General features: G+C 45.1%; 1 pseudogene; it reads right to left on the minus strand.

Moving 5' to 3' along the window:
* Positions 1 to 8,579: 8,579 nt before the first annotated feature.
* LOC110257887 (heat shock transcription factor, Y-linked pseudogene) lies at positions 8,580 to 10,211 on the minus strand (annotated as a pseudogene).
* Between the last annotated feature and the right edge of the window lie 477 nt (positions 10,212 to 10,688).

Here is a 10,688-nt window from a genome sequence, read left to right on the forward strand (position 1 = left end):
ATACCGTAAGTCTCATATGGCTTTCATCTTTTTCCATTTGGTTTTCCTTCTGCTCTCCTGTTTGGCTGATTGCCATTGTTCTACCTTCCACATCCCTAATTCATTCCTCTGCGTTATTCATTCTGGTCCTTACTGCCCTTACCTCCGTTTGTATCTCTGCAAATTAATTTTTTGGATTTGCTTGGCTCCTCCTTATGTTTTCTCATTCCTTTCTGAGGGCGTCTGCATTCCTGTTCATATCTTGTCTTCATTCCTTCAGTCTTTTCACTGTCTCCCTTTTGAACTCCAAGTCTGTCAGACTGCTTCAGTGTTGAAGGTTTTAGGTGAATTCTCCCATTGTGTAAACTGGGAATGTTTTCTGAGCTTCCTCATCTTGCTTGTGTTTTCCATTTTCTGTGAATTTGGGGAAGCCAAAATGTAGTTTGGCACAGTTGAGGCTGCACCGCGTTGGTTTAGCTCCTCAGCAGGGCATGCATGGCTTGCTGGGTCACACTGTTGAGCCTAGGTTCTTCCCATGGCCAGGCATGTTTGGGCATTGTGCACCATCCTGAGGTCAGTTGGGGCTGGATGATATGGGATGTGGTTGAGGCACAGCCCTGCAGTTGGGCAGGGCTTTCCCAAGTGCTCAGGGGCAGCAGAGTGCCTCCTGTGGGCATGCGGTGCTTTTCAGTGTGCTCAGCTCATCAGTTGCCAAGGGTGGGTGGGGCTGGCCTCCTTGCTCTGTGGCAGAAAGTTGCTTCCTGAAGGTGGGCAGGACCAGGCAGTTCACTCCATGGCAGAGGGCCCTGCCCAAGGGTGGATGGGCCTGGCAGGTGTGCACCATGGTGGAGGTGAACTTCCCACATGTGCCTGGGGATTGCTGGGGCATGCCATTCAGCAGAGCACTTCCCAAAGGGGGGCAGTCCTGGCGTGGTTGCCCCATGGCAGGTGGGTACTTCCCAAAGGCTGGTGGGCCTGGCCAAGTCTTTCCACATTGGAGTTGACCTCCCTGCACATGGGCGGGGCTTGCCCTGGTGCTCCATGGCAGTGGGGTCCTTCCTGAGTGTGGGCAGTGCTGGCCAGCTCGCTCTGCAGTGGAGAGAGCTTCCCCAGTGTGGGTGGGGCTGGAAGGTGCCCACGGAGGTGGAGGTGCATTTCCCATGGCTAGCTGGGGCTTTCTGGGGCAACCTGTAGCAGTGGAGCACTTCCCATGTGTGGACAGGGCTGGCCGAGTTGCCCCATGGCAGCAGGGCACCTCCCAAGGGTAGGCAGAGCTGGCCAGTTTCCACTGTGGTCGTGGTGCATTTCCCAATGTGGTGAGGAGTTTCCCAGGGCATGTCAAGTCAGTGGGGCACTTCGCATGGCTGGGCATAATTCCAGACATAAGTTCTTCCAATACGTTTTCAATAATCTTTTCTTTTACTTCTCCTTCTGGAATTCCTACTATGCACAGATTGGCCCACTTTATGTTATCCCATAGGTCTCTTATATTGCTTTCAGGGTTTTTTCATTTGGTTTTCTGTCTGCTGTCCTGTTTGGGTGATTTGCTTTCTTCTATCTTCCACATCACTGATACGTTCCCCTGCATTATTCCTTCCAGCCCTTACTGCCCTTAGCTCACATTGTAGGTCTGCAAATGAACTTTCTAGATTTTCTTGGCTCCTCCTTATGTTTTCTATTTCTTTTCTGGGGGAGTCTGTGTTACAGTGCTTATCTTCTCTGAATCTCTTTGGTACTTTCACTCTGCATTTTGAACTCAAAGTCTGTCAGACTGTTTGAGTGTTGAAGGTTTTAGGTGAATTCTCCTGTTGCATAAACTGGGAATGTTTGCTGAGCTTCTTCATCTTGCTTGTGTTTTCTTTTTTGTGTGAATTTGGGGAAGCCAAAGTGTAGTTTGGCACAGTCAGGGCACGTGGTGGTGGTTGGGCTCTTCCTGAGGGCATGCATGGCTGGCCGGGTCCCACCACCGTGGCTAGGTGCTTCCTGTGGGCAGTCAGTGTGGCTGGGTTGTGCTGCTCTGGTGGGGAGCTTCCGTAGGCTGGGTGGGGCTGGCCAGAGTGTTCTGCCTTGTCAGTGCACTTCTTGAAGCCAGGTAGGGCTTGATGGGTTGTGCCACAAGATTGGAGGGCTTCCTGAGGGCATGCAGGGCTGGCCAGTGCCTGTCATGGTGGAAGTGCACTACTCCTAGCCTGGTGGGTCTGGTTGGTGTACGTCCCATTGTTGGTGCCCTTCCTGAAGCCAGCGGCAGCTGCCTGTGGTTCTCTCCAGCAGTGGAGGGCTTCCCAAGGGTGGGGAGGGCTGGCCGGTGCATGCCTTGGAGGACGTTCACTCCCCATGGCCGGGAGGGTCTTGCCCTAGTGGTCAACAGCAGTAGGGGGCTTCCCGAGGGTGGCAGTGCTGGCTCTCTCACGCTGTGACAGCAGAGCCCTTCCCAAGAGTGGGCAGTGCTGACCTTTTCCTACTGCTGTGGTGGTGAACTTCCTGATTTGGGGAGGAGGTTGCTGGGGTGCACCAGGGCAGTGGGGCACTTCCTGTGGGTGGAACACCAAGGAGGTGGTTGCCTTCCCATGGGTAGTGGGCCCAGTCCACTGCAGAAGGAATGTGGCTTCTCCCCGGGCATGCCCGTGGTGGAAGAGGGGGATGTGCTGGGAATGCCGTCTGTGCTCTACTAGCTGTTGTGCAAGTGAAAATGCTGTGGAGCAAGGAGTATTCTCTGGTGGCCCACACATCTTGCTCTCCCCTCCCAACAATGGTGCAATGTCTCTCCTGCAGGCCCAGACCTTCTCCTGGGTTCCCTCTCTTGTGGCTTTCCAGTCCCCAGCCCTTAGCACTTTGCAACCCTTCACCCCTGGGGCACCACTTCCTCATCTCTTATGCTGTCTCCACACCACCAATCCCAGCCTGCTCCCAGGGACTCACCTCCAAAGCCTAGGGCTTGGCACCCAGTCCCCACCAAAGCATCTCAGTCTTTGGGACCTGTGCCAGCGGTTCTGATGATCTGTGTGGCTCTCACACTGCCTCTCAGTCCTCTGACCTGCTGATGCACTTTTCGTGGCATCTTGGAGATCCCTTGGACTCAGATGATCTTTTCGCAGGTTCGGTGAGTTTCCAGGGTGTGGGTTCCCTTTCTCTTTCACCATTCCCTCTCAGGAGTCCAGTCCTGATGCTCCTTCTCTCTCTCTCCTCTTTTCTGTTGCTTTATGCAGTTGTGTCAAGAGATTCTTCCCATTTTTGGAGGTTTCAGTTCTTCGGCCCGCGTTCAGTTGCTGTTCTGTGTGAGTCATTTTACATGTAGATGTGTATTTTTTGTTGCATCTGTGGGAGAGGTGAACAAATCCCCCTACTCTCTCACCATCTGGGCTCTCTGAAATTGTGTCCTTCTTTATCTTTCTCTATGGCCTTTGTTTGTTTCAATGTCTATTTTTTCTACTATGCGTATCACAACTCCTGCTTTCCTGTCTTGACCATTGAAATATGATGTCCCATTCTCTCACATTCAGTCTATACGTGTTCTTTGCTCTAAAGGGAGTCTCTTGCAGACAGCAGGTTGTATGTTTTTGCTTTTTGATCCAATCTGCTGCTCTGTGTCTATTGATCAGAGTATTCAGTCCCATGACGCTTAAGGTAATTATTGAGAAACATGTATTTATTCCCATGTTAAACCTTGCTTTTCAGTTGATTCGTTGTATTACCTTGGTTTTTTTTTTTTTCTCTTTTTTTTTGATGATTTCCATTTATTTTATGCTTGGATACATTTCGTTTTAGTTTTCATGAATGTAATGTTTGGTTTGATTTGTGGTTTCCCTGTTCTTCAAGTAGGTTAACCACTTCCTACATCTGCTTGCTTTAGCCTGGTAGTCATATAGGCTGCAACACGATATTTAAAAATAGGTGTCTATATTTTCATACTTCCTTACCTACACTCTATGCTTTTGAATTTCTTCTTTGAGATCTTCGAGTTTGTCCTTTTGGTGTTCCTTGTGTTTCTCATCACTTTTCGAGTAGATTTTTGTTTGTTTGTTTGTTTGTTTTGGTGATGTATGCTGGCTGATTTAAGTGACTGCTTTCCAATCTGTATATGTTCTGTCTTATTTTTTCTCCTTCTTCTTCTTCTTCTCCTTCTTCTTCTTCTTCTTTTAGCCATTTCTGTATTTTTTAAGAATGGGTTTAGTATTGGTGTACTCGTTTAGCTTTTGTTTGTTGGAGAAATTCTCTGTTTCCCTTTCCAGTTCAAATGATACTCAATAAATAAATAAAACATACATAAATGAATAAATAAATAAATGATAGTCTTGCTGGGAAGAGTATTCTAGGCTTCAGAGTTTTTCCTTTTGGAACTTTGTATATAGCTTGCCAATTTCTTCAGGCCTGTAGTGTTTCTCTAGAGGAATTAGGTGATTTGCGGGTTCTCTTATAGTTAATGTGTTGTATTTCTCTTGCTGCCTTTAGAATCCTCTCTTTATCTTTGGCCATTTTCATTATGGTAGGTCTAGGTGTGGGCATATTTGTGTTCAGCCTGTTTTGTGCCTTCTGTGATTACTGTATTTTGATACCTGTTTCCTTTAGTTTGGGAAAATTTTGAGACATAATTTCTTCCAATATATTTCCAATCCACTTTTCTTTTTCTTCTGCTTCTTGAATTGCTATTATGCATAGATGGACCCCTGTTATGCTACCCCATAGATCTCTTATGTTGCTTTCATGTGTTTTCATGTGGTTTTCTGCCTGCTGTCCTGATTGGGTGATTTCCATTATGCTATCTTCCATGTCACTAATTCATTCCTCTGCACTCTTCACTCTGCCCTTCAGTGCCTTTAGCCCAGTTTGGCTATCTGCAAAAGACTTTTCTAATTTTTCCCTATTTTCCCCTAAATTTCCTCATTCCTCTCGAAAGTAATCGACATGAATGTTTGTAATGTGCTCGTAAGTCCCTGATATTCAGCCTTCATTCCTTCAGTATATATTCACTCTACCCCTTTTGAACTCAGGGTCTTTTGGCCTACAGAGGTCTGCTGCATTGTTTCTGCTTCACAGGAAATCTCCTGTACCTTACGTGGGAATTGTTCCTGGGCTTCTTCATCGTGTCTATGATTTTCTTTTTCTGTGAGTTTGGGGAAGCCAAACTCTAGTCTTGGAGGGTTACTTCTAGGCAAGAGCAACCCTTTGTATTTTGTGGGGTGTTACCATTTATTTGGGGCATGGAGGATTGCATTCTTGCTGGCTCAATCTTGGGAGTGAGCAGGCCATTATCCCGAGGGTGCAGAGTGTTTTCCAGGGAGAGGGAGGTAGTGGTTAGGGCTGGTAGTGCCTTCATCCTGGGGTCTTAGCAGCAGCAAGTACATGCAGGGAGGTGGCACAGGCTACTCCTTGTTTCAAGGCCTTGGGAGTGATAATGAGCTTCTTGCAGAATCATGAGTTGCCCAGAGCATTTGGTAGTGGCAGTGGCAGTGGCAGTGGCATGGTTTGTGAGTTCCCAGAGAAATTGGAGCAGAAACAGGTAGTGTTTGGTCACAATGACCTCTTCTGAGGTGCCCTCTGTGGTGATTAGGGCCACAAGGGGTGCCTGTTCCTGGACCCCTAGTGGTAGCAGGCCATGCACACCTCTGGTGGTTTGCCCCCCCAACTGAGGACCCTTATAAGAAGCAGCCTGTCCCTCTTAGCCCACACAGGAGGTGGTGCAACACTGCTCCTAGTTACAGGGTCTTGGCAAAGGGCAGTGTTCAACCTTCTGGGTGCTTCTTCCGTGCAACTGTCAGAGCATTTGGCACTGACAGTTGCAGGGCGGTTATATGGCCAGGGTGTTGACAGCAATACTGGGTGGTGCTCAGTTGTAGTGCCCGCTCTGACTTCTGACCTCTGAGGTGACTGTGGTCAGAGATTGGACCTGATCACACACCCCTACCGGTGGCAGGCCTTGACTCCCTGTGGTTTCTGAGATGACTGCTTTGGGTTGTCCCCACTGCCTGTAGATCGCTCAGGAGGCACCACATCTCACTTACCCACTTGATGCCCTTAGCCCCCACCAGAAGGATCTGGACACCTATAGCCAGCACAAGAAGTGTCCAGGCTGCTGTAGCACAAGCAAGTGGCTTCTTGCCACCTGTGGCCTGCACCAGGTGCACCCTGCCCTCTGAAAGCCTGTGCACGTGTGAGCAGGGAGATTCCTTTGGCATCTGCCCCTCCTCCTTTTCCCCTCTGCAACAATGGCACCTTGCTTTTTAAGACAAAGTGGGGTCCCTTCTACTCCAAGGATAGCTCTGAGGTGACTCTTGGTTTGATTGAAAATAATTCTTCTGAATGTACTCCAGAAAGACAGTAAAAGAGAAACATAAGAAGCTGCTAAGTCAAACAGATTCTATATCTTCAAGGGACCTGTTCACCTGGCTGAGGTTTGGTGTTAAAGGCCGGCATTTGTATTTAAGCCTGTCTTTGTGTAAAACAAGAAAGCAACCTCTATGTGTGAATCGGGACATATAAAGGGGTGGAGATAAAGGCAAAAATAACCTAGAACAGTTTGAGGATTTTAGAGAAAATGACACCCACATTTTTTTTCTACTACTTTTTTTTTGTAGATATTTCACTGATAAAATGCCACCCTGTGATGACAGTGATGCAATCTCTGATGATGTCATGTGGATATTGTTGTTGCACTTATGGTGTAAATTATGGTCATGGTTCCTGAATAAGCTAAAATATGTTATCGTTTGGAGTGTGAAATGTACTTTTTAAGTAATTGTATACCTTTTTTTTTTTTTTTTCTTTAGAGGGTCACCCCTGTGGCATATGGGCAATCCCAGTCAGGGTCAAAGCAGAGCTCTGTCTGCTGCCTTACATTGCCGTAGCAATGCTGGGACTGAGCCACATCTTTAACTCACATCACAGCTCAGGGCAACTCTGGGGCTTTAAACCACAGAGCGAGGGCAGAGGGTGAAGCTGCTTCCTCATGGACACTAGTTAGGTGTGTTAACCTCTTTGCCATCATGGGAACTCAATGGAATTTATTGATTTATTTTTTCTTTGCAATGAAGACAATCGTGTCAACTAATATCCAAGTTCCATTTGAAGTAACAGATAGACTATAATGCAGCTGAGAAAACACTACGTAAATACTATGTATTTTCCCTTTCCAAATTGACTTTTATTTGCCCCTTTTTCCACACCATCATAATTGAGACCCCCATTCAATACAACTTGGACTATTTCAGAAATCTCTTGGCAGCTATTCTCTATTTCCTTAGTTCCATTTTCCTTTTTGAAACAGTTACAGCTAGGGGACATGTCAAATGCTCCTCTCTAATTATCAAACATTTCAAATATTAAAAAACGGCAAAATAATCTGCCATTGGAAACAATTAAAACGACAAAAGGACAACCTGCAATGGGAGACAATTATTTCAGATGATGCAACTAATAAGGGCTCAATCTCTAAAATCTACAACCAACCTATACACCTCAACAACAAAACAGCCAATTACTCACTGGAACCATGGGAAAGAGACCTGCATAGACATTTCTCCAAAGAGAATATACAGAGGGCCAACAAGCACATAAAGAAATTCTCAACATCACTGTTTATTAGAGAAATGCAAATCTACACTACTATGAGGTATCACTTCACACTGGACAGAATGGCCGACATTAACAAGTCCACACATGAGAAAAGGCTAGAGAGGGTATGGAGAAAAGAAAACTCTCTTACACTGTGGGACGAATGTAAATTGTTACAACCGCTATGGAAACACTTCAGAAAACTAAATATAGAACTAGCATGTCACGCAGCAATCCCACTCTTGGGCATACACCTGGGGAAAAAAAAATTTCCATGAAAACTTTATGTGCGCATGTATGTCCAATGCAGCACTATTCACAAGAGGAAAGACATGGAAATAACTTAAATGACCGTTGGAAAGAATGGATTAAGGGATGTTGTATATATACACAATGCAACACCACTCAGCCATAAGAAAATAACAGAATAATGCCATTTGCAGCAACACGGCTGGAACTGGAGACTCTCCTACTAAGTGAAGTAAGCCAGAAGGAGGAAGGCAAGCACAATATGACATCACTTATGTGTGGAATGTGACATATGGCACAACTGAAACTTTCCACAGGAAAGACACCCATGGATTTGGACAACAGGGTTTTGGTTGCCAAGGGGGAGGGTGCAGGATTGTGATGGACTGGGATTTGGGGGTTGAAAATGCAAACTATTGCATGTGGAGCGGGTATGCAATGAGGTCATGCTGTATAGCAATGGGAACTATCTCTAGTCACTTTTGATGCAGCATAATGTGAAACAAAGTATATGTATGTGTGTGGGTGTGTGTCTTGGGTGGGTGGGTGTGTGACTGGGCCACTTTGCGGCACAGTATGAAAGTGATCGAACACAGTAAACCAGCTATGATGGAAAAATCATTTTAGAAAAAGAAATGCAGCATCCTTTTACTGTTAACTGTGTCAAAAGTAAAGAATTGGAAGCTATGAAGATGAACATACAAGTTTATTGCTGAAATAACAGAATTGCAGGAATTTGGTGACATTTGCCAGCATAAATTTTCATCTTCACTCTCCTGCATAACCTATAGTCCTTTGATAGGTCAGTGGTAATTAGGGTGATGTTCAGATACGGAAGAGGACTGAGGATTTGGCCTTGAAAGCGAGGCAGCAGATGTGTCAGTGGCCACTGGCATTGGGAACCATGGATGGGCTGCTGGTTGGGGGTTAGACAGAGGGCCCTCAGTTGGTGATATATTCTGGTATCTGGTTGGCAAAGGAGAAGGCTCCACCCTCAGTCCAAAATAACCACTTGGGAAGTAAGAAATACAGCGGTACTGAGAAATGGAAGTGGTAGTTGTAATGAAATTCACGATGTGGCCACTTGCTGGAGAGTAGCTGCTTTGTGAGTGCATGTGAAACGTGGTCAACTGACTAAAAATAGCATGTTGAGCCATGACAATTTGTCCTGGTGGCCTGAATGATGGTGATGATGGAGAAGAAAGACCACTTCTAGTTGGGATAGTTGTATTAGAAATTCTCTGGCTCATGGAAGGCCATCTTATTAAAGGCACATTTAGGTTTGTAGAGGCTGAAAATGCATCTTCTCCACGAGTTTCTGCAGCCACATCAGAATTGTGGTTATCCACATTACCCCCTGTTCTAGAGCGCTTCTTGCTGCAACCTTGAAGTAGAGAAGCCGACACTGGAGAAGCATTTTTCACCCTGACTCTTCTTTTCATCCTCACCAACAGATGGGGACAGCCTCGTTTAAAATTTGGATTATGGTAGAACTGCAGCTAAAACCAAAAGAGAAAGGTATTTAGTGGCCTTTTAAACAAAGATATGAGGACAAAGAATCCATAAAAATCTGACTTGTTTCATCACACAGAGTTAATGTGAGGAAATAATACTCATCTATTACTAACATTTTCAAAAATTTATGTAGTGGGAACAGGCAATTATGGTCCTTAAATAAAAATGCCTGGTGCATTTACAGTAACAGTATGAGGTTCAGGGGCTTGTATTGGGTGAGGTTCATCGAGAAGGCTTCAGGTGGCTAGGAAATTTCTCTCTCACCCCAAATATTTTATGACCAAGTGGCCTTCAACTTAAAAGCGTAGCAGTACTTCATCCCACTTTCAAGGTCTACTATGACCCTATATGTATGAACATATTTGCAGATGTCCCTCTGTAAATAGTAACTGGACATTTCATAATACCTTGTTCCAAGCAGAGACTTCATTATCTTCTGCAAGAATGTTGGCTAGTGAGGCAGGTCTTTGAAAATTCCTTCGCAATTTAGTAAATCCATAAAGGCTAAGCTGTCGAACTAAGCTTTTCATACTCTCAGTTTCAAAAATTCTGAAGGGAGCCTTTCTCTCCAGAACTTCTTTCTTGAAGCGTTCTTCATTAATCACGATCGAGGTTCCATTTTCATCCCACCAAATGGACTTAAATCGATCACTTTCAACAATTTCCCAAAGTTTTCTGGGAAAGGGCAGAGGAGGAAAATCATTATCTCCATCTGGTTCAGAGGCACACAATGTGTGGCATGGCTCTTTCATCAGGGAGCCCTCAGACAAAGCCTGGAAAGCTTTTTCTTCAATCTGAGACCTCAAGTCCAAGTCCCCAATGATTGAGTTTTCACACCATGGAGATGTAATGGAGGATTCTGAACCAGTTGATTCATCTTTAGGAGACACACCTTGAATTTCTGAAGGAGCATTTGCCATCTCAGATAAATTTCTCTTCAGCTACTTTTCTCACCTGCATGGCTTTTGAACTCTGCAGTTTTAAATGCTGATTTGGTAAGCCTACACAGATAAACTATCCAATCCATCACAATGGTTGCCAGCCTGAGTAGCTGTGACATCACAAGACTCTAGTCTCCTAGCAATCTGAGCATCACCTTCAGTCAGGGTTTACTTCTCTATGAAATTAGCCCAGTTAATATAAAATATGAGCTCCGTACTTGAACAGTAACCCAAAGAGAGAAAAAAAAATGAGATCAGCAAATGAGATCCTATTCCAATGGAATCTTTTTAATAAAAAATCACATAAATAAATAAATCCATTTCATCCCTGAAGTAAACGCAAGTTCTCTCTTGTGCATATAAGAACTTGTGACTGTTATGTAAAGCCTTGTAAATGGAAGAGAAAAAAAAAACGGCAAAGTGAAACAAAAGCTATGCAGCTCTTTAGAGTGTATA

Source organism: Sus scrofa, chromosome Y (assembly GCF_054392235.1).
Source record: "Sus scrofa isolate SSC_HxYL_T2T_F1_AM1 chromosome Y, Sscrofa_HxYL_maternal_Yorkshire_Landrace_v2.0, whole genome shotgun sequence".
NCBI classification, from domain to species: Eukaryota; Metazoa; Chordata; class Mammalia; order Artiodactyla; family Suidae; genus Sus; species Sus scrofa.